This window comes from Dreissena polymorpha, chromosome 2, assembly GCF_020536995.1.
Source record: "Dreissena polymorpha isolate Duluth1 chromosome 2, UMN_Dpol_1.0, whole genome shotgun sequence".
Taxonomy (NCBI): Eukaryota; Metazoa; Mollusca; class Bivalvia; order Myida; family Dreissenidae; genus Dreissena; species Dreissena polymorpha.
In genome coordinates, this window is record NC_068356.1 from 58,711,126 (window position 1) to 58,736,296 (window position 25,171).

A 25,171-nucleotide genomic window follows, 5' to 3' on the forward strand; every position below is an offset into this window, starting at 1 on the left:
ATAATTAATTTGATGAAAAAGCCGACAACGACCAATTTAGCGTTAGAATTCCCGGTTACGTTTCAGTATATTTACCGTACCTTGGGTACATTTAAGTATACTTAAGAACACCCGGGGTACATTTAAGTAGTACCCGAGCCGAGAATGACCAATCGAGCCCAATTTAGCGTTAGAATTTCCGGGTATGTTTCAGTATATTGTCCGTACCCGGTGTACATTTAAGTATACTTAAGAGTACCCGGGGTACATTTAAGTAGAATCCGAGCCGAAAATGACCACAAACTTTATTTATTTCAATTTTATATGTTGTCACACAGTTTATAAAAAATGCATTGGTTGAATTCCATGTGACAAAAATCACAATGTCATTTTTCATTAACATACTACATTTTATTATTTTCACGTCAAAATTGAGCTGCAAAGTCAAAATTATAACCCCGGGATTATAATCCCAAAACATCTGCTCACAACTTATGGCAAGATTGAACTTTACCGGCACGCAGTTGTTTACCACAATTGACAAAGCGGGGGTTTGGGGCGGTAGCATATATATATATATATATATATATATATATATATATATATATATATATATATATATATATATATATATATATATATATTATATATATATATATATATATATATATATATATATATATATATATATATATATATTATAAAAAGGATTATTAGGTGTAGCGCTAGGTGTTAGATGCTGCGCGCTTAGCAATGATACAATTATACGCTTTTCCATTCTTTTGCACGTACTGGAAAAGTTCAATCGTCCCCAACTTATATTCAAATATGACAAAGGCAAATGACAAAAAATATCATATAAAAAGTATGGGGGTGAATTGTCTTAGGGGTGAATTGTCTTTGGGGGTGAATTGTCCAAGGTAATCAAATTCTGGGGGTGAATTGTCCAGGTCGTGAATTGTCTTGGGGTGAATAGTCTGACACCCCAGTGACAACTAATCAGGGGAGATCACTTTTAAGAACTTTATTAATGGTGTTCTTTTTAGACCTTACTCTTTGTTTTAATTGCAATTTAAAGGTAAAACAATCGTGTGGTAATCAGGAAATTATATCCTTGAGTAATTTGTTCTTTTTGTTTTTAATAAAACAAGGACATTATAACCAAACAATTATACTGCGTTTTATGCTTGCGTTTCGGACAGTATATATTTCGGAAGTTGATTCAATTAGAAACCAATGTCGAATGGTAGTGATTTCATAATTCGTTTTTGATGTAAATCGTTATTTTAAATTTATTTCAGAATACTTGATTTAACATATATCACCACAGAAAATTGTGTGTTTTGCTGTTACATTATTCATAGCGTTCTCATCACACTCACTCAGCATTATCAGCATTAGTTGCTCCCCCTTATCCAGCTGCTACCCCCTCACAAAACCCCCCAAATTGTCAATGTGTTAAACAAAATTTCAAAACAAAAAATGTTAGTTAATTTTTGTTTACTTACATTTTATATATACATATAGCAAGGTATGTGACACCAGCCAATATCAGAAGCTCACTACTCCATCAATTTTCAACTGATTTGAAAACTCTTGGTATCAAACAATGCAGAAGACTTCATTCTTAATGAATAAATCAATGCCTTTTCACATAAGTCTATCATAAACCTGTCATCAAACTGCAAACTTGCCAAAACATTTCCTTGAATCGATCTGGCTACCATGAAAATACATTGCAAGCTTGCATAAATTGGTTGGATAGTCATTCACATTGAATTTGTATAACAATTGTCTATATATTTTTTCGTAAAAAAATGGACAATTTTGAGGGTTTGGGTAGGGAGTAATAGCTGGTCAGGGAGAGCAACTAATGCTGAGTGCCTGTGGTTTTCATAACAGCATTTTTCTCACCTCTTTTGGGAAAATGTAAAGATTTAAAGTAGATGGATCATAACAAAATTGTTTTGTTATTTAAGACGCTTGTATATTTTGAAAGCAACTGTTTGAAGTCATTAATGAAGGCTGGACATTTGCTCTTCAAAGAATAATCATCTATTTATACTCTAACCCTGTTTTCTAGCAGGTCAGCTATTCTGGCAGTATTTCATGTATGCACCCCGGCTATTGTTTACCAACAAACTCTCGCGACCTACTTGTTAAATCTGAAAGGAAACATCTCTCTCTGCCAATATCAATTGATTCTTGGTAATGAGTGTCCTTACATGATGGAATCCGTCATTTGAAGCCCAAATCAACTACAAAACCATCTTAAATAAATTTTCCCATTCAACTCCATCACTTTAACAAAAAGTGTACATCTATCTGCTTGCAAGTGCTTGGGTCAGACATTATTAATATTGTTAAAATTCTTGGGATCTTTTTTGATTCATGTTTATTTTAATTTAAGTGCTATCTCTCCTATTTACTACGGAAATACCTAATGTGATAATAGACAAGAATGAAGGACAGTAGTGTTTTGGTGTGACTAAGGTCAAAATGTATGGGTTTTCACTGTACAGAAGTAATTCTGAGGTGGAGAAAAAGCAAATATGATTCAGATTGTCTATTCAATACATTATCCAATATATATACATGGTTTTAGACACAAATGATAATTCTTTAGTACCACTAGAATATTGGTTTTCAGGCAGGATACTTTAAAGTCGGCCATGTCACAACATATGAAGTCCTCATGTTTCCAAATGGTTTGTGATTGTATGTTGCTGAACATTTGTGGGTGAAATGTTCTTGGGTAAATCTCACTTAAGAGAGAACGCTCGATCATGGTATATTGCACAATGCTGTATGAGCTGTGTCCCTTTTACAGGTTTTTTGTAAGCTCTTGCGCAAGCTGTTAATAGGTGCATTAGGAATACGTCCAAAGCTATTGCTGTGAGCGAACATGTACAATTTTTTTATGCAGCATAAGTTACAAAGGACTGACAGATACTGTATTTAAGATAGATAGAGATTTATGTTAACATTATACCTATGAAAAACAATTTAACAAACATTCCTGCCACTATTTCAGGACGCCTCATTGCCAGTCTGAAGTGTTGCAAATAGGGAATCTCCCCTAGATACCACACAGTTGTGACATTCGGAGGGAAACTGTTATGGTCACTTCTTCTCAACGCTACACTTGAAGTCATGATGCAAGGATTTTACTGGCGGATTTCTACAGAGCCTTGTTAATTTATGGTCACAAAACATGGTACGTAAACAAACTGGCTTAAACAGCATATTAGTATGTCATCTGACATCCAACCAACCTCACATGTGCCAAGACTGGTCATTGAAGCCGTGTCCTATAGGTGTTACCGTGAGTAGCCCTTATATAAACAAATCTATCAAAATAATCTACAAAACGTTTGACATTGTCTCAGTAAAATATTAACCTTAATAACTCCCAACAATGAAGCAATAAAGACACAATGGTTGTTTTAAAGCTTTTGTTTTAGCTTTATAAAAAATATCTTCAGTTTTTGGCACTTGGCAGATGATGATAATAATAATAATCCTTAATTGCAATAAATTTTTCGTTTTTATACTTCTTGACAGGAAATATTATAAGATTACCTTTGGTGGATGGATGGGCAGACAGCTTTCCGCTCTCTAAGTCTTACAGGTTTTATTGAACCTTTATTAAACTTTCCCTAAATATGCTAGTCACTTATTATTTGTATACATGTATATCCTATATCCTAACAGCCTATTGGGGTTTGGTTATTTCTTGTTTCATTGAGTGTGTGTTCAATAAAGAATATTTTAAAGGTTGATGGCCACGCATCCAGTTCACAAGTCTTAAAGATGAGCACTAGTTGCCTGTGATAAGAAGTAATCGGTACGTAAAATTCCAAAGTTATGTTAAGTATTAATACGAATCTTACTTTTGGGGGAATATTCCCGTTTACATAGATTTTCCTATTTTAACATAAACACAAACAAATCCTTTTCCCGTTTTTTCAAGATGGGCCAGTAAACATTTGTGCAGAAGAAAACAACTTTGAATGTAGTGTTTTGCAAGAGGTAAAAATGTTGTTACCAGTTATTAACATTCTTGGCCAGCAAATTTGCAAAATGTTTTTTCTTTTAACAAGTACCTGTAAATACTTTGAATGTATAACAAATATTACATGACTGTGGTGTTCCAATTGTTTGTATAGCACACGTTTATGGTGTCAGTATACAAACATCACAACAATAAAATATTTCATTTATTGTGTACCTTCTTTGATAAAACACACTTAAACTCATCAATGCAATAACTAATGTACATATTTTGAATGTAAAGCAAACAATATATTTAGTTACAATTATTTCAGTAAGATTGTCTTTATGTATAACTAAATTGTTTTTACAGACGTTCTCATGTGTTTACAGCCAGTAGTGCCTTGGAGTGCCTTGCAACCAAAGATGAGTTTATAGATCAGGGGAGGGAACTCTCACCAGAGGAGGCGGAAATACAGAAGGCTGTATTTAGTATAATGAACACATAAGGAACATGTTTTGAATGTTTGATAAACAGTTAAAAATCCTGTTCTTATGCATCCCATGATCTTTTAAGATTGTGGGGTATATCAGTTTAAGTATATTCATTAATTTTAAAGTTGGAGGACAACTTGTATTTGTATGATTTAGGACTTTAATGATTATTTGCATTTACATTATGTTTTCATACATATTCTGTGTTATTGCTTTCTTAGTCCAACGTTTTTAGCTCCACTGGCCGAAAGCCAGCGGGGCTTATGTCATGGTCCTGTGTCCGTCGTGCGAATGTCCGTGCGTTAACTATTTCTTTAAACATCTTATTCTCCGAAACTACTGGTCCAATTCTGATGAAATTTCTCAGGAATGTTCATGTGGTGAACCTCTTTCAAATTTGTTCAAATAATGTCCCTGGGGTCAAATTTGACCCTGCCCCGGGGGGTCAAAAAATTGAAAATTTGCTTATATAAGGCCTATTTTGTGCAAACTTTAAGAATCTTCTTGTCCATAACCATTGTGCCTAGGGCTACCAAATTTAGTATGCAGTGACATCTTATAGTCCTCTACCAAGTTTGTTCAAATTATGCCCCTGGGGTTAAATATGACCCTGCCCCGGGGGGTCAATAAATTGAAATTTGCTTATATATGGCCTATTTTGTGCAAACTTTAAAAATCTTCTTGTCCATAACCATTGGGCCTAGGGCTACCAAATTTGGTATGTAGTGACATCTTATAGTCCTCTACCAAGTTTGATCAAATTATGCCCCTGGGGTTAAATTTGACCCTGCCCCGGGGGGTTAAAAAATTGAAAATTTGCTTATATAAGGCCTATTTTGTGCAAACTTTAAAAATCATCTTGTCCATAACCATTGGGCGTAGGGCTACCAAATTTAGTATGTAGAGACATCTTATAGTCCTCTACCAAGTTTGATCATATTATGCCACTGGGGTCAAATTTGATCCTGCCCCGGGGGGTTAAAAAATTGAAAATTTGCTTCTATAAGGCCTATTTTGTGCAAACTTTAAAAATCTTCCTTGTCCATAACCATTGTGCCTAGGGCTACCAAATTTGCTATGTAGTAACATCTTATAGTCCTTTACCAAATTGTTCAAATTATGCCCCTGGGATCAAATTTGACCCTGCCCCGGGGGTTAAAAAATCGAAAATTTGCTTATATAAGTCCTATTTTGTGCAAACTTTAAAAATCTTCTTGTCCATAACGATTGGGGCTAGGGCTACCAAATTTGCTATGTAGTGACATCTTATAGTCCTACTAAGTTTGTTCAAATTATGCCTCTTGGGTCAAATTTGACCCTGCCCCGGGGGGTTAAAAAATCGAAAATTTGCTTTTATAAGGCCTATTTTGTGCAAACTTTAAAAATCTTTTTGTCAATAACCATTGGGCCTAGGGCTACCAAATTTGCTATGTAGTGACATCTTATAGTCCTCTACTAAGTTTGTTCAAATTATGCCCCTAGATGATGCTGACGTCTCGTATAAGCTTTTTTATACTAACTAATATCTCACTTGTTGGTTTACTTTATAAAATGACGTTTTTATTGGATTGTTTGATTGATTGAACTTGCTAACTGAATTCAAGTGAGTGCAATTAACTCACAGAAATGACGCGACAACATTAAACGCCGTTGCCTGTTACTCGCTTACTTTATTCACGTAACATTAACTCACGGAAAGAACGTGACAAGATCATGTTTCGTCGCCTGTTACGCTCATTTTGTTGACACAACACTCAAGTATGTATATTTCCGTAAAATTTTCAAACACATTTTTTTTGACTTTTAAAAAAGCGAACGTCTTAAGACCATGTCTTTTTGATATATAGATTGGACACAAATTTCCTTTGTTTCAGTTGTGTCACTTTACAACCTTGGTCACGATTATACTTATGTGTCTGATGCTACTAATCAATCGCCATGTTCTCTCCACAAACGTCAGTCGTGCGAATGGTGTCAATTAAATGTACTTAAATATAAAATATATAGCACTTATTGAAAAATGCGCATGAGTTTGATTATGTTTTTCTGAAACGTGACATTGGAACACAACAACCATTTTAATCACTGCTATTTGGAAGTGTGGGGTGAATAAGTCTTGATTTCTGGAAACATATTTTTAGAGACCCAGTCCCTATAATTAGTGCAACATGAGATAATTTTGGAGATGCAGACTCATATTTTCATCAAAGTCAAATTGTTACCCCTACTTATGATAACACGATTAGTATCATCACTACTTGTTTTATAATGTTTAGCTGTAAAACTCTTAATTAAAGGCTCATGGACGTAAAGACTGAGTTTTACGTTACTCGAAAACCACATTATTTTATGTGTTTAACTTTTAACTTTTAAGTTATTTTTATCAGTTAATAAAACAGCTGAAATGTACTGAAACCAATTACGCGGGAGATCGTAAATATATTCAACTGTTTTAATATATAATTGGTTCAACTTATTATTTATTTATTATGTTATAATCTTAAGAACGATGTCAACTGTTGATTGTTTTCAACGAGTTAAGGACGTGTGCGTATAGTCAACCGTTTATGAGGCTTACAATATTCTAGGTCATGATACTATAACACTTTTTGCTCTTCTTGAAAATCAGCTCAAGATCCATGCCCCGCATGGAATCGCGCTCAATTTAGAAAAAAACAAACAACATAAAAACAGATGAGATCACATTTTAGAATCCATTTTTAAAGAAATGTTTACGGTGGCATGAACGTGACAATGAAACGTATGTATACTTATCACATGGGAATAACAATTAAAATGTCTTAAAGATACGGGTTTCAAGTTTTGACTCGAATCGATATTATGCTTTTCATACAAAAATATTTCTTAACAACTATATAAAAAAACGTATACATAAAAAAACGTATACATCTTAGAAAAAACTTTTTACATGAATGTGCTTTTGAAACAATTGAAAGTATTAAGAATAACAGATATTACTGACTAAACACAGCATCCGTTTTAAGCCTACATTTGTGAAAATGTCCTTTCAAATCAATAAGTTTAACATGTCACATGTATTGTTACATACGACGTTTGCTTATTGTCGATTTGTGCATACTATGAGTAGATTGTCGGCAAAATAAAACAAAATGGATTTAAATAGCGTAGATAAAGTTGTTCACACAAGTGTGACTTAAAAATTATTACATGAATGTTGTATATGGTAATAAACGTAAAAACGTTATTTAATCATTAAAACACACATATCATGTTCTCATCTATATATAAAGGTGGCTTTATTAACACACGATTATCCTCTGATGTTTTTGAAGCTTCAGACAGGTTACTGTATTTCACTGTTATATTTCAGTGAAGAGGCCGTTTACAACTGTTTTTCTGTACGTCCTGTGCAAATTAACAGCTAATTATGGAAGCTAGAATCTCAGGACAGTACATCGGTATAATTTACAATCTTCTTATCCAGAATACTTATTTGCTGACACAGTTTCACTGACCGAAAACTCGTTTGGTAGCATATGATACTTGAACTTGCCAATACTTTTTCGATTAGAAAACTTTGATGGCAATACAAATGTTAAAATTCACCCCAGGAAACCCGATACCTTACGGGTCGTTTAATACCATAAGAGACAGTTCTGTGCATTTTGACATTAATTTACATAGGGTAAGTAAATTGGAAAAATTAAATTTTTCAAAGTCATATTTGAAACAACTGTGTATTAACATTGATAACAAATGTATTGGCCTACATGTAGAAAAAATCCTGACAAATTTTCTTTAAAAAAATGAGCGAAATGTGGCTCCCTGAAGTAGAAGATCGGGCAAAACGAGCCATGTTCAGTCATTTAGGGGAGAAAATACTGCTTTAATTTGCAAGCCAAATAGTTTTCTGGAAAAACCCTGCTGAGAGGTTATGGCAGACATGTGAACGTTTGTATAAACCCCTAATAATGGCAGTGGCTTGCAAATTAAAGCAGTTTTTTCTCCCCTGAATGCCTGAACATGGCCCGTTTTGCCCGATCTTCTACCTCAGGGAGCCACATTTCGCTCATTTTTTAAGAAAATTTGTCAGGATTTTTTCTACATGTAGGCCGATACCTTTGTTATTAATGTTCATACACAGTTGTTTCAAATTTGAATTTGAAATTTTTTTTTTTCCAATTTACTTACCCTATGTAAGTTCATGCCAAAATGCACAGCACTGTCCCCTATGGTATTACACGACCCGCAAGGTATCGGGTTTCCTGGGGTGAAATTGGATTTGTTGGAAAAAAAATAAAATAACAACAAGTGTGTGCGACCGTGGAACACAAGATTTGGATTATGTATCCGGTCTTAGAATGGCTTAGGTAACTTGTAACTCGACCGGATATAAACGGGCTCAGCTCTGCAAAAAATTTGACTCAATTTAAGTTTTATTTTAATAAGAAAGAATACATGAACCGACACAAATGTTAAAGCCAAAACGGAACGGAATTTAATTTAAATCGAACCAAAAAGTGTTACTAGTGCTCGATTGGTCATGGTCGGCTCGGGTACTACTGACATGTACCCCGGGTACTCTTAAGTATACTAACATGTATCCCGGGAACGGTAAATATGCTAAAACGTACCCAGTCGATATAAGACTGTACCCGAGTTGTAATCCCGCCCAAAATCCGATGTCATAAAACGCGCTACCGATTACCGTTAAACGATATTGTTTATCTTACACAAACTTCTCTTTAAAAAAACAACTGCATCGACATGTTTTTGAGTGTGAGTTCCGATAATATAGAAGCCATTAAAATGAAAATTTACATAAATTTGGACATAATTAATTTACATAAAAGCCGACAACGACTGATTAAGCGTTAAAATTCCCGGGTACTTTTAGTATAACTGTCGGACCCGGAGTACATGTAAGTATACTTAAGAGTACCCGGGGTACATGTAAGTAGTACCCGAGCCGACAATGACCAATTGAGCGTTACTAGTATTAACAAGAAGTGTTTGTGAAACACTATGTCCCCCCCATTTATCTGACCTTTGACCTTGAAGGATGACCTTGACCTTTCACCACTCAAAAAGTGCAGCTGCATGAGATACGCATGCGTGCCAAATATGAAATTGCCATCTTCAAAATTGCAAAAGCTATGGCCAATGTTAAAGTTTGACGCAAACAAACCAACAAACAATCAGGACAAAAACAATATGTTCCCCAGTATACACTTGGAGACACTTCTAACGCATCACTTAATCATATCAATATAGCTCCCGGATTTTTTATCGGATTGTGTTGAAATTTGGACCAAGAATAATTCAACACATATCTAATAACTCTTGAAAATGTAAATGAAATTGAAAAACAACAACATGTAAAACTTAACAAATTAAAAACGTCACTTCAAAAGTCAAATTCGCAGACTCGTACAACGTAAAATAATAACAATGTGAAAATAAAACGCATAAACTTACACGTCTAAATAACTGACCGGCTTGCAACATGCCGATTGAGCAATTTCGCTCGTGAATATTCATACGAGCCTTAATGTTTTTATTAAATTAATGTTATGTTGTTCTTGTGTAAAAACTTACCTAGAATTATGAAATTGAAATTAAATTGGAATAAAATGTATATCGCCTTTTACTACACTTGGTGATTTTTCTAACGCAACAGTTTTAAAACTTACATATCTCAGTAATGAGTAAATATTTTTATTTAAAAATGCACATGTGATCATTTTACTACAGTATGTGCAAGCTAACAATAAAAGCATTCATCCGTGACGATCGGACGCTTTAGCAAGTGGGAAAGGTAGCCTGTAAAATGTAAAGTGCGCGATTGCGCTCCTGAATATTCATACGAGCTATATTGTTTTGTAAATTAATTTTATGTTTTCCTTATGTAAGTACTCACCTAAAATAATTAAATTGAAATAAAACTAGAATTAAATCGCGTTTCAACATGTTCACGTGCAAAAATATAGAACCACACCTACCCCACGTGCTGAAGCGTCCAATCGTCACGGATAAATGATTTTATCGTGAGCTTGCTTAGAACGTAGTCAAATGATCATATGTAAAATTTTAAATCAATATCTTTAATCGTAACTGAGATATTCAAGATTGAAGAGTGATGCGTTAGAAGTGTCTCCAAGTGTAGACTGGTGGACATAAAAAAATCTGGTTTACAGATCTGTGTCCATTATTTTCCTTAATCCATATTTTGATAATAGCATAAAGCTGTGTCTGTTAGTCTGATAATAACGTTGTCAAAAATGCATACTTGCAATGTGGTAGTTTAAATAAAAAGCAAAGAAGGAGTATTATTTAGAGATGAGTATGACTATAAAAGTAAAACCCGTAATATTTTTATGCATCTCGATATAACTTAAACGTTAACAAGCAATCGATCTTTTCTCGTAAATTGTATTTGTTAAATTAAATTGAATATACTTGGATATTTGATACATTTATAACCCACTTTTTACTATTTAAGGAATAAAATAATAAAAAATATAAAAAATAAATAGAATTTTATTTGCATATACATGTATTTCTTTCCTGAAACACTGCGTTTTTTCTCTAACTATAATTTTAATGTGTTCGCGTTTTCACATATATCTCAATCACCTGGAAAGTGGCGTTGTATACCCCTTAAACCGTATACTGCATTCTGCAGCCTATATGTGTATTTCATAGTTAATGAGGTCATTTCGCGCCTGAGGCAACATAATGTGAGGACCTGGAGTGTGTCCCAGCATTCCTACCTAACGTAATAGATACACGAAAGGTTGGACGACATTTGGTACTTTAGTTACCGGTATTTAATTGCTAAACGACAGTCAATTTTGGTGTGGTTTTGTTGCGGGTGTGGGCGGAATGCTCGGAGAAAACCCCACCGGACCGGTATGGTGACTAACAGCAAAACCCGCATTCGCCGTAAGTTGGCATTGAATTCGTGCCATTAGGTGTAGATCCGGCTTGTTTCCAAACACTTCCACCTTATAAACTTACCAAACTCTCGAAAGTTGGAACGATTTTGAATTAGAGCTGCAATTTCCAGCTATTTACTAAAAGATTGTCCATTTTGGTTGTGTATTGTGCAGTGGCGTGTTGCACGCAGTACCCATTAAGAACCACACCTGTCCGATATAATGACCAACTACCAAGATCAAATGCGACGGGAACGGGAATCGAAATCGGGTCGTCTTGGTGAGAATTCGTGTACCAACCACTGAGTTAACCGGACGACCTACATAGTGTAGCTCGATTGTTCATTGTCGACTCGGATACTAATTACATGTACCCCGGGTACTCTTAAGTATACTTAAATGTACCCCGCGTTCGAAAATTATACAAACACGTACCCGGCAAATTAAGACTGTACATGAGTTTTATTCCCGTCGAAAATCCGATCTCTTAAAACGCACTATGAAATACGAAACAAAATTTTCTTTAAAAAAATCCTCAAAATGGTTTTTTAAGTAGGAGTTTCGATAATATAGAGGCCATTTTACAGAATATTGACATAAATATGAACATGATTAATTTGTAAAGAGCCGACAACGACCAATTTAGGCTCGATTGGTCATTGTCGGCTCGGGTACTACTTACGTGTACCCGGGTACTCTTAAGTATACTTAAATGTACCCCGGTTTTGGTAAATATGCTCACACGTACCAGGCCATTTTATAATGTACCCGATATTTATTCCCGACTAAAATCCCATGTTGTAAAAAGCGCTACGGAATACGAAACAAAATTCTCTTTGAAAAAAAACTTACTCAAAATGCTTTTTGAACAGTAGTTCCGATAATATAGAGACGAAATGTTATATAATATCGACATACTTATGACCATAATTAATTTGATGAAAAATCCGACAACGACCAATTTAGCGTTAGAATTCCCGAGTTCGTTTCAGTATATTTACCGTACCTTGAGTACATTTAAGTATACTTAAGAGTACCCGGGGTACATTTAAGTAGTACCCGAGCCGACAATGACCAATCGAGCCCAATTTAGCGTTAGAATTTCTGGGTATGTTTCAGTATATTTTCCGTACCCGGTGTACATTTAAGTATACTTAAGAGTACCCGGGGTACATTTAAGTAGAATTTCAATTTTATATGTTGTCACACAGTTTATAAAAAAATACATTGGTTGCATTCCATGTGACAAAATCACAATGTCATCTTTCATTTACATACTGCATTTCATTATTTTCACGTCAAAATTGAGCTGCAAAGTCAAAATTATAACCCCGGGATTATAACCCCAAAACATCTGCTCACAACTTATGGCAAGATTGAACTTTACCGGCACGCAGTTGTTTTCCACTATTGACAAAGCGGGGGTTTGGGACGGTAGCCCCCGATACTAAGGAATATATATATTACAAAAAGGATTATTAGGGGTTTCGCTAGGTGTTAGGTGCTGCGCGCATAGCAAAGATACAATTATACGCTTTTCCATTCTTTTGTACGTACTGGTAAAGTTCAATCGTCCCCAACTTATAATCAAATATGACTTAGGCAAATGACAAAAAATATCATTTAAAAAGTATGGGGGTGAATTGTCTTGGGGTGAATTGTCTTTGGGGGTGAATTGTCCAAGGAAATCAAATTCTGGGGGTGAATTGTCCAGGGCGTGAATTGTCTTGGGGTGAATAGTCTGACACCCCAGTGACAACTAATCAGGGGAGATCACTTTCAAGAACTTTATTAATGGTGTTGTTTTTAGACCTTACTCTTTGTTTTAATTGCAATTTAAAGGTAAAACAATCGTGTTGTAATCAGGAAATTATATCCTTGAGTAATTTGTTCTTTTTGTTTTTAATAAAACAAGGACATTATGACCAAACAATTATACTACGTTTAATGCTTGCGTTTCGGACAGTATATATTTCGGAAGTTGATTCAATTAGAAACCAATGTCGAATAGTAGTGATTTCATAATTCGTTTTTGATGTTTATCGTTATTTTAAATTTATTTCAGCATACTTGATTTAACGTATATCACCACAGAAAATTGTGTATTTTGCTGTTACATTACTCATAACGTTTTCATCACTCTCACTCAGCATTATCAGCATTAGTTGCTCCCCATTATCAAGCTGCTACCCCCTCCCAAAACCCCCAAAATTGTCAATGTGTTTAACAAAATTTCAAAACAAAAAATGTTAGTTAATTTTTGTTTACTTATATTATATATATACATATAGCAAGGTATGTGACACCAGCCAATATCAGAAGCTCACTACTCTATCAATTTTCAACTGATTCGCAAACTATTGGTATTAAACAATGCAAAAGACTTCATTCTTAATGAATAAATCAATGCCTTTTCACATAAGTCTATCATACAGCAGTCATCAAACTGCAAACTTGCAAAAACGTTTCCTTGAATCGATCTGGCTACCACGAAAATACATTGCAAGCTTGCATAATTTGGTTGGACAGTCATTCACATTGAATTCGTATAACAATTGTCTGTATAATGTTTCGTATAAAAAATGGACAATTTTGAGGGTTTTGGTAGGGGGTAATAGCTGGTTGGGGGGAGCAACTTATGCCTAGTCAGTAGTGCCTGTGAATTTCATAACAGCATTTTTCTCACCTCTTTGGGAAAATGTAAAGATTTTAAGTAAATTTATCATAACTAAATTGTTTTGTTAGTTAAGTAGCTTGTATATTTTGAAAGCAACTGTTTGAAGACATTACTGAAGGCTGGAAATTTGCTCTTAAAAAAAAATAATCATCTATTTACAGGGCCCTCAATCTATTAAATCTGCCGCCGAACTTTGGCGGCAGTCCCCCACCTGAAAAGTATACTTTTTTCTCCTTTTTGGGGGAAAAATTCCCCCTAAAAAAAAAAAATTTTTTTTTTTTTTTTTAATAGAAAGATGTGTCTAATGATTATTATATCTCAATTCTATTTGAATTTAATCTTTGCAAACATACTAAATTATAAAAAATGCAATGAATATAGTGCAAACATGTACAAATGTAATAATGAGAGAGTAAGTAAAAAAATCCCCCAAAAAGGGAAACGCCGCGAAAATTCCCCCTCCTAAGGGCTGCGGACCCCTTCCCCAAAAGTAGTGTGAGGGCCCTGATTTATACTCTAACCCTGTTTTCTAGCTGGTCAGCTATTCTGGCAGTATTTCATGTATGCACCCTGGCTATTGTTTACCAACAAACACTCGTGACCTACTTGTTAAATCTGAAAGAAAACATCTCTCTATGCCAATATCAATTGATTCTTGGTAATGAGTGTCCTTTCATGATGGAATCCGTCATTTGAAGCCAAAATCAACTACAAAACCATTTTAAATAAATTTTCCCATTCATCTCCTTCACTTAAACAAAAAGTGTACATCTGCTTGCAAGTGCTTGGGTCAGACATTATTAATATTGTTAAAATTCTTGGGGTTGCACACAGTCACCACTTATTTATTTTGATTATATTTGTGGTGAAACTGACATTTTTTGCATTAAAATAATTTGATCAGTGCTTCCAAATAACCAAGATATTTATTTATTTATGTGTCATGAATTTCCAATTATTAAAAATGATATTAACTTCATTGATTGTTTCTTTTGATGTTGTATCAGATCTTTTTTGCTGATGGTGTATCAAATCTTTTTTGATTCTCGTTTAATTTAATTTTAGTGCTATCTCTCCTATTTACCACGGAAATACTTAATGTGATAATAGACAAGAATGAAGGACAGTAGTGTTTTTTTTTTGCTGTGACTTAGGCCAAAATGTAGGGTTTTTCATTGTACATAAGTAATTCTGAATTGGAGAAAAAGCAAATGTGATTCAGATTGTCTATTCAATACATTTTCCAATATAATAAAATGATAAACATGGTTTTAGACACAAATGATAATTCTTTAGTACCACTAGAATATCAGTTTTCAGGCAGGTTACTTAAAAGTCTGCCATGCCACAACATATGAAGTCCTCATGTTTCCAAATGGTTTGTGATTGTATGTTGCTGAACATTTGTGGTTGAATTGTTCTTTGGTAAGAGAGAACGCTGGATCATGGTATATTGCACAATGCTGAATGAGCTGTGTCCCTTTTACAGGTTTTTTGTTAGCTCTTGCACAAGCTGTTAATAGATACAATTGAAAAACTTCCAAAGTTATTGCTGTGAGCGAACATGTGCAATGTTTTTATGCAGCATAAGTTACAAAGGACTGACAGATACTGTATATAAGATAGATAGAACATTATGTGAACATTATACCTATGAAATACAATTTAACAAACATTCCTGCCACTATTTCAGGAAGCCTCATTGCCAGTCTGAAGTGTTGCAAATAGGGATTCCCCCTAGATACCTCACAGTTGTGACATTCGGAAGGAAACTGTTATGGGCTCTTCTTCTCAATGCTACAATTGAAGTCATGATGCAAGGATTTAACTGGCTGATTTCTACAGAGCCTTGTTAATTTATGGTAACAAAAACATGGTACGTAAACAAATTTGCTTATCCAGCATCTTAGTATGTCATCTGACATCCAACCAACCTCACATGTGCCAAGACTGGTTATTGAACCCATGTCCTATAAGTGTCACAGTGAGTAGCCCTTATACAAACATATTTATCAAAATAATCTACAAAACGTTTGACATTGTCTCAGTAAAATATTAACCGTAATAACTCCCAACAATGAAGCAATAAAGACACAATGGTTATTTTAAAGCTGTTGTTTTAGCTTTATAAAAAATATCTTCAGTTTTTGGCACTTGGCAGATGATGATAATAATAATATTCCTAAATTGCAATATTATTTTCCTTTTTATACTTCTTGACATGAAATATTATAAGATCACCTTTGGTGGATGGATGGGCAGACGGCTTTCCGCTCTCTAAGTCTTACAGGTTTTATTGAACCGTTATCAAACTTTCCCTAAATATGCTAGTCACTTATTACTTGTATACATGTATATCCTATATCCTAACAGCCTATTGGGGTTTGGTTATTTCTTGTTTCATTGAGTGTGTGTTCAATAAAGAACATTTTTAAGGTTAATGGCCACATATCCAGTTCACAAGTCTTAAAGATGAGCAGTTGCCTGTGATAAGAAGTAATCGGTAACGTAAAATTCCAAAGTTATGTAAAGTATTTACACAAATCTTACTTTGGGTGGAATATTTCCTGTTTACATAGCTTTTCCTATTTTAACATAAACACAAACAAATCATTTTTCCTTCTTTTTCAAGATGGGCCAGTAAACATTTGTGCAGAAGAAAACAACTTTGAATGTAGTGCTTTACAAGAGGTAAAAATGTTGTTACCAGTTATTAACATTCTTGGCCAGCAAATTTGCAAATGTTTTTTCGTTTAACAAGTACCTGTAAATAATTTGAATTTATAACGAATATTACATGACTGTGGTGTTCCAATTGTTTGTATAGCGCACATTTACGGTGTCAGTATACAAACATCCTAACACAACAACAACAAGATTCTTTGAGAAACACAATGCCCCCCAGTAAGCCAAATATGAAGTTGCTATGTAGTTTATCAGGGTTGCCACCAACCTGATGAAATAAAATTCCCCGACTTTTCACTGACTTTTCCCTGACCAAATCTTGGTTTTCACTGACTAGGCATATGCATTCTTGAATTATCATCCGAAAATCATTTTACTACTTCAGGTCACCATGACCTTGACCTTTGACAAAGTGACCTGAAAATCAATAGGGGTCATCTGCGAGTCATGATCAATCTACCCATGAAGTTTCATGATCCTAGGCGTTTGCGTTCTTGAGTTATCATCCGGAAACCATTTTACTATTTCAGGTCACCATGACCTTGACCTTTAACCTAGTGACCTGAAAATCAATAGGGGTCATATGGAGTCATGATTAATCTACCCATGAAGTTTCATGATCCTAGGCATATGCGTTCTTGAGTTATAATCCGGAAACCATTTTACTATATTCGGGTCACCGTGACCTTGACCTTTGACCTAGTGACCTGAAAATCAATAGGGGTCATCTGCGAGTCATGATCAATCTACCCATAAAGTTTCATGATCCTAGGCGTATGCGTTCTTGAGTTATCATCCGGAAACCGTTTTACTATTTCGGGTCACCGTGACCTTGACCTTTGACCTAGTGACCTGAAAATCAATAGGGATCATCTGCGAGTCATGATCATTCTACACATGAAGTTTCATGATCCTAGGCATATGCGTTCTTGAGTTATCATCCGGAAACCATTTTACTATTTCGAATCACTGTGACCTTGACCTTTGACCTAGTGACCTCAAATTCAATAGGGGTCATCTGCAAGTCATGATCAATCTACCCATGAAGTTTCATGATCCTAGGCGTATGCGTTCTTGAGTTATCATCCGGAAACCATTTTACTATTTCGAGTCACCGTGACCTTGACCTTTGACCTAGTTACCTCAAAATCAATAGGGGTCATCTGCGAGTCATGATCAATGTACCTATGAAGTTTCATGATCCTAGGCCCAAGCGTTCTTGAGTTATCGTCTTACAACCATCTGGCGGACGGACCGACCGACCGACCGACAAGAGCAAAGCAATATACCCCCTCTTCTTCGAATGGGGGCATAATAAAATATTCCATTTATTGTGTACATTCTTTGATGAAACACACTTAAAATCATCAATGCAATAACTAATGTACAGATTTTGAATGTAAAGCAAACACTATATTTATTGTCCCCTACCGGAGGGGACTTATGGTTTGCGCTCTGTGCGTCTGTCTGTCAGTCTGTCCGTCACCTTTTTCTGGATCCTGCGATAACTTTAAAAGTTCTTCATATTTTTTCATGAAACTTGAAACATGGACAGATGGTAATATTTTGATTATGCAGGTCTTTTCATTTTGTTCCTACATCAAGAATCTGGTTGCTATGGCAACAAATATATATATATTTTTTTTTAATCTGAAAATAATGGTGTTTCACCGGTAGGGGACATATATTGCTTGGCAATAGTTTTGTTTACAATTATTTCTGTAAGATTGTCTTTACAGGGTTCGACATTAACTTTTTTTACAGCAAGACCGTCGGACCAGCTCCTCTTAAAATGTACTAGCCCGAACCTGATGTCTACTAGACCACAAATTACATAGCAAATGAACACAATTGTGTCATGTAACTGTTTAATCAGGATTTATCAGTAAATAATCAGTGAACACCAGATTTTTTTTTCAAATTCAATCCATGGGAACTGACTCGATTTTCCATCTAGGATAAAATTGACGTTTTCGTGTTTCTTCATATTTACGTTTCGTGTCAGTTTAAGCGTCGGATTCTTTTTTATTAACTGATTTGTCGGACGAAAATCCGAACTTGAACAAAGCCATTCTTTAAATTACCCTCTCTTGTCTGCTACGCAAAAATGTTTACATTGACGATACCGATTTTCAATAGAAGTTGTAAAATCATGCTCTACAGTTTTACGACACTGCAGAAAATCATTAATATTCATTACAACTTTACTAATGGTTACAATATACTAAAATATTTTGGAGTGCAATGCTATACTCTCTAAAAACATGAACATCATTTACAAAAAGACACAATTCTCTGTAGGGGCACTTGCCATGGCTTTATTTTAGAATGTTTCTTTGTGCATGTGGTAGGGAAAACATTGATGTTTAACAAAAATTCTCTCTTTTGCTTGAAGGTTGGAGACTACATGAGACTTTGACAGATGGCGGGAAACCCTTCTCAACTGGTACGAAGCCGGTAAATAGATGGCCATAAAACAGTGACCGCTGATTCGCGTCGAGTTCTTTCTTGCATAACGTATGACCCCTTTTTTATTGTTTAAATCATTGCGGCTTGGAATGCTCTTTAAGAAAAGGTATGGTTATGGGGATGTCTATGCGCAAAAGTTTGACTTTATTTTTTGTTAAAGTTATTGCTTTCACATTGAATTTGTGTAGGAAATCTTTTAGTATATTGTGACCTAAACTAACTTTAGGTAAAAATGAAATATCATCTGCAAGTGCAAAATATGACTGGGAAAGCTGATATTTGGTCATTTCTTAGCAAAAGAGAAGAATATACGTGCATTAAATGCATGAATTCAGATTATTTGATCTGGAATAGTTGTTTTTCAAGTTGACCCCCACCCTTATATAGGCGAATAAGGGCTAAATTGCTTTCCGACTTAAATTCAAAGGCATTTTGGTTGACCGTGTAGCGTTAATGTGCAACATGAAGTCAGAATTCAACACCAGGGACTTTGTGATCCAGTAACGCAACAATAGCTTGTGCGTAAAGCATGAACATTCAAACAGAGCCCCATTTCACCGACATGGAATGGCGAACATTTTTACAGTTTGGACAGTGCAGCAGACACTTAACTGAGCCAGCTTTCATATTTAGTTCAATCATGAACATAACAAGCTTTATCACTTGCTATTATTCATAGAAATACACATACAATACATAAATGCATTTTCTTTTTTCATTTTATACCTATTTCTATTGGGTATTTTGACCTTTTCAGGTAGAGAGATGTCTGGGACTTAGCCGAGGGCAACTGGAGAAGGGTTGTCGATGGCAAAACAGGTAATAATACTAGATTATTATCATGTACACAAGCAAATAAGCATAGTTATGATGCTTAAGGTGTGAACTACTGTCATAATAAGGTTTGTGGTCACTCAAATCCTTGCCGTCGTGCAATTCCCCGTGCAGTTTGTATTGATAGCTCCGCGTCCTGACACGTAAAGCTCATGCTTTGTTGGCAGCGGAAGTTGGCACTTAACTGGTTTATCCTTGTTCCTAAGCATGTATGCAGTACATCTGAGTTTATAAGCTACTTGTAACCCTACAATTAGCTTGTGTTTGGTATTGTTTTCTCACAATATGCTTACAGTCATGGTCCCGGCTTGAAAGGATGTGGCGTCCGACTTAAACATAGGATTGTTGTAGCAAGTTTCCCCTTCATTATTAACCTTAGAGGGATCTTTTTGCCAAAATTTGGCATTTCAGCAACCAGTTTTGTTTTTTATTTGGTACATGCTTCTCTCATTCAGTGATTTAAGGAAGTATTGACCTTATTCGCTTGTCTTTTCATACAAAGGTGACATGGATCAATGATCTTTGTTGTGTTGAGAATTCTGCGGGAAGCTGTGTCCCCAGAAGAAGTTCCAGAAACCCCTTTCAGGAAGCTTGCATTGATCTGAGCTGCCTTTCTGTCCCTGTTACAACATGAAACCTCATTTCTAAGCTTTTAATGCTTACCTACATGTGTGTGTCTTGTTCATTTTAACCTTTGCTTCCATTCTGGACCCCCAAAATGAGCATTTTTGTCTTTGGCTCGGTTATGAAGCCCCATTTTGACCAGATTGCCACCATAAAAATAGTCAAAAGTACTTATTTTGTGCCCAAAACATGACATTTTGTATTATCTTTAACCTCTTAATGAGAGCTGGCAGTGAATATTGACCATCTTCTGCAGTTTAAAGGCACCCATGACATTATATGCTAGAATATATCATTTGCAGCTTGTAAACAAATTGGCTCCGAGCAACAAAGCGCTTTCAAGATTTTACACTTTTATTGGTGCGAAACAACAAGTTATTGGAAGCTTATTGATTTCTACACTTCAAAGTATCTTTGATCTCTCATTTTCACCAATTTGCTTATTGTCTGTGATTAAATTGGATTTTTTTTGCTTTGAAATTGACATTTTTGGGGTGATTTAAAAAAAAAAAAGGACAAAAAAGGCATTATCAAAATTGCTTTGAGTGAAAATATCTACCAAATTCATTCTTTCCCCACCCCGCATATGCCCCACATGCCTGTCCATTTGGTTTGTTTTGGTATTTTGTTGCATATATTGAACACAACAACTTTAAATCTTAAAGGGACATTTAAGCTTTAACAGGCCTAAAATTGCCTTCTTCGGACCGAAAACACCTGCGTGTGAAAATATGATATAAAATGGCCAAATGGACAGAATCCAGCCAAACCTAATATTTTGCTGCAATATGCATAGGAAGATAATAATATGCAAGAAAAACACATTTTAATCAGAATAAATTTCTCCTTTAGGTTACAATATACTAAAATATTTTGGAGTGCAATGCTATACTCTCTAATAACATGAACATCATTTATAAGAAGACACAATTCTCTGTAGGGGCACATGCCATGGCTTTATTTTAGAATGTTTCTTTGTGCATGTGGTAGGGAAAACATTGATGTTTAACAAAAATTCACTCTTTTGCTTGAAGGTTGGAGACTACATGAGACTTTGACAGATGGCGGGAAACCCTTCTCAACTGGTACGAAGCCGGTAAATAGATGGCCATAAAACAGTGACCGCTGATTCGCGTCGAGTTCTTTCTTGCATAACGTATGACCCCCCTTTTTTATTGTTTAAATAATTGCGGCTTGGAATGCTCTTTAAGAAAAGGTATGGTTATGGGGATGTCTATGCGCAAAAGTTTGACTTTATTTTTTGTTAAAGTTATTGCTTTCACATTGAATTTGTGTAGGAAATCTTGAAGTATATTGTGACCTAATGGAAACAAGCAATTTCTACAGGAAGCTCTCCTTTGCGTCTAAAAATAGAGATGTATCATGTGAATGCTCCGCGTTTATTTAAATACACAAGTTTTGTTTTAATGTAAATAACGGATACGAGAGTAATTTAACACATTAAAAATAAAGGTTTTCACAGCAGTTAGTTATAGTTATATGAATCAGTACAGATTTTTTTTATGTACGACCAGTCGGACAAGCTAGCCCGCAGTTTTACTAGCCCGACCACCGATCTTACTAGACAATGTCTGTCGGACGTGCCTGAGTGTCGAACCCTGATCTTTATGTTTATACTAAATTGTTTTAACAGATGTTCTCATGTGTTTACAGCCAGTAATGCCTTGGAGTGCCTTGCAACCAAAGATGAGTTTATAGATCAGGGGAGGGAACTCTCACCAGAGGAGGCGGAAATACAGAAGGCTGTAGTTGGTATAATGAACACATAAGGAACATGTTTTGAATGTTTGATAAACAGTTAAAAATCCTGTTCTTATGCATCCCATGATCTTTTAAGATTGTGGGGTATATCAGTTTAAGTATATTTATTAATTTTAAAGTTGGAGGACAACTTATATTTGTATGATTTGGGACTTAAATGATAATTTGCCTTAACATTATGTTTTCATACATATTCTGTGTTATTGCTTTCTTAGTCCAACGTTTTTCTTTTGATCCCAACCTACTTCATGACAATGTTTCTGGTCACATTGAAGAGATTTGTTCACAGATGGAGTATATATAATGTCTAAATAATTGCCTTAAATTTCTTGATCTAATTTAAAGATGGACCTGTGGAGCTCCATGATAATTACAAGAAAATTACGAAGAACAAAACAAATTGTTGCATTGAAAGGGCTGAAACCGGTGTCTTTTAGATTTGTCTTAACCTCTTGGCTATACAGACTGTCGTTGTTTACGCTTATTTGAAACTTTAAAATGATGATTATACATTTAAAAAAATGTATTTTTAGTATGAGCCAACGTAATTAGTATAAATTTGCTCCTGGATGTGCAATGATCTGTTATTGTTTAATCTGTTACAAGAAGTTGGAGAACTGAAAGTTTCACAATGTGTGAACAAGACCCTTCAATGTGACTTAAAGCCACACTCCTCTTGGGAAGTGTTGACTGTTAAACTGTTTATGCAGTTTGTTGAATAAAAAGCGTTATTTGCTTACCAGCAAGTATGTTTGTTCTTTTAAACCACTTAGATTTTGTTATTAACTAAATTAAGTTTAATATTGCAAAGTGTGATTAGGTTAACTAACTTCCATTACCGGTATATGGCTGAAATACTGTTTAATTATTTGAAACATCCACAACAAAAACAACCAGAAGGCTGTTTGATGAATTGATGCTATAATAATTATTGGCTCTTTTCATCACGGTTTCCTTTTTTTGTACGCAGGTCCCTGTATAAACATTGTATCCGGATGTGTGCAAATCTGCAAATCTCTCCGTGACTACACATGCGATCCAGGAAACTCTCACAATGTACACAAAACCCGCTCTTGCCAGTCTTGCATAGTCAAATCTACAAAGCATCTCAAACACGAACTTCAAAAACACCTCCACATGGATTTTCAAATGAGAGGCGCAAGTCCTTCAAAGGGGGACAACTATTATAGAGATGTTGACTCTTCAGATGAGAACCAGCACGATTTATCTCCCTTGGGTGGAAGTTTACCACTGCAATATGCTTCGGAGAATCATGGGATGGAAGGAATTATGGGAAGGATCTTTTACCTAGGTCAACTGTAACAGATGTTTCTTTAGCTACTGGTATCTCCAGATAGAATTTTTGTTTTGATTAGGTTTACTTTAGTTTACCTGAGTATGCTCTGCTCAGCTAGTGAGCTATTGATGTAGGATACGAGTCATGCGTTGATGTGGGTGCTCGAGTTCTAACACAAGTCCTTTTTGCCAAAATGTATTTTCCTGACACAAACCTACTATTCAAGTATTGGTGTTTGTATTATTATTTGTTAATACTTGTGATGGACCAGTGCAAAATGTTAATACTTCTGGTATACAGCACAGACTTTGCATACATTTTTGATCACCTCAGCACGCAATGTTAATTGTGAGGTTTTGTGATCGCGTGTTTGTTGTCTCTCCTTCAGTCTGTAGGTGCATACAATTCCACCTTAATGGCATGGGAGATTTTCAACAAACAAATATCACTTGAATGATTTGTGCCTGACCTGCTCTCAAAGTTGATCAAATTGTTCCAGATCCTGGTTTAATGTTTGGTGTGTGAAATCCTATCGTCCTCACATGGTTTACATAGACTTAAATAGTACAATTCTACTCTGGTACTGCAGTGTTAGTTTGTAACATCATAAAGAGTTCCTTTACAAAGATTGTTCTCATAACTAAAGGAATGAATGGTCTCCATCAAATTTCAATCATTATTTAAAAAATCTCCTAAAAAGTACAGATGTTTCCTTATTATTTGAGTAACATCAATTATTAGCTTTCCAAAAAGATTTTTCTGTGATTTAAATAAATTCATTATTGTCTGGAACTTTTCCCTGGGAAAGCGTTACTTATTATTATAGACTAAATGCAAAATAGTTTTGAAAACATTGTCCTCAGAAACCGTACAGCCCAAACTTTTGTGTGTGGAAATACATCCTGAAATCATTCTCAGTAGAGAATGTTCTGCCTGTGTTCATTAGGTACAACCTATCCATTTCCTTTCAGGGTCTATTTCGAGTTAGGTTTCAAGACTGCGGGTAAACGTTTCTTTGCCCTCAGGGCTCTTTTGTTTGCTTTCTCATTTATTATCCCTTATTCTCGTTTTATCTGTCCACATTGTATTGTGACAGCTCACTTGAAAAAACTCAAGAAGTGCTGGACAGTTTATGTTTTTCAATTTGTTGAAGTTTTATTTACTTGGTATATGTTTATGACTGTTACAACGATCATTCTCATGATTTCCATTTTTCATTGTAAAGTAGGTAACTCCCAGCTGATGCTATGATTATTTTTCGCAACCAGAAAGAAATAATAAAACATATAAATAAATATAAAATTCAACATGAAACCTTTATTCTTAAATCATAAAAAACTTTTTAAAATAGCATTAAACGTAATTGCAGAGCTTACATTTATTCCGCCATAAATCATTATTTCTTATTTTTACTAT

General features: G+C 35.0%; 1 protein-coding gene and 2 long non-coding RNA genes across 5 annotated transcripts in view; 2 read left to right on the top strand and 1 right to left on the bottom strand.

Moving 5' to 3' along the window:
- The window catches only part of LOC127867191 (uncharacterized), a 234,316-nt gene that overhangs the window by 65,390 nt on the left and 143,755 nt on the right, over positions 1-25,171 (bottom strand). The window lies entirely within an intron of this gene.
- The window catches only part of LOC127867181 (uncharacterized), a 91,897-nt gene that overhangs the window by 37,467 nt on the left and 29,259 nt on the right, over positions 1-25,171 (top strand). The gene's annotated exons all lie outside the window — the stretch shown is intronic.
- LOC127867188 (uncharacterized) lies at positions 951-24,052 on the top strand. 2 transcript variants are annotated; one of them, XR_008043347.1, is made up of 5 exons: positions 951-1,057; positions 3,014-3,196; positions 3,757-3,826; positions 4,366-4,464; positions 23,429-24,052. It is a non-coding gene; the product is annotated as an uncharacterized LOC127867188 (long non-coding RNA). The 2 variants fall into 2 exon arrangements; XR_008043346.1 differs by lacking the exon at positions 23,429-24,052 and having other exon boundaries at positions 4,366-6,490.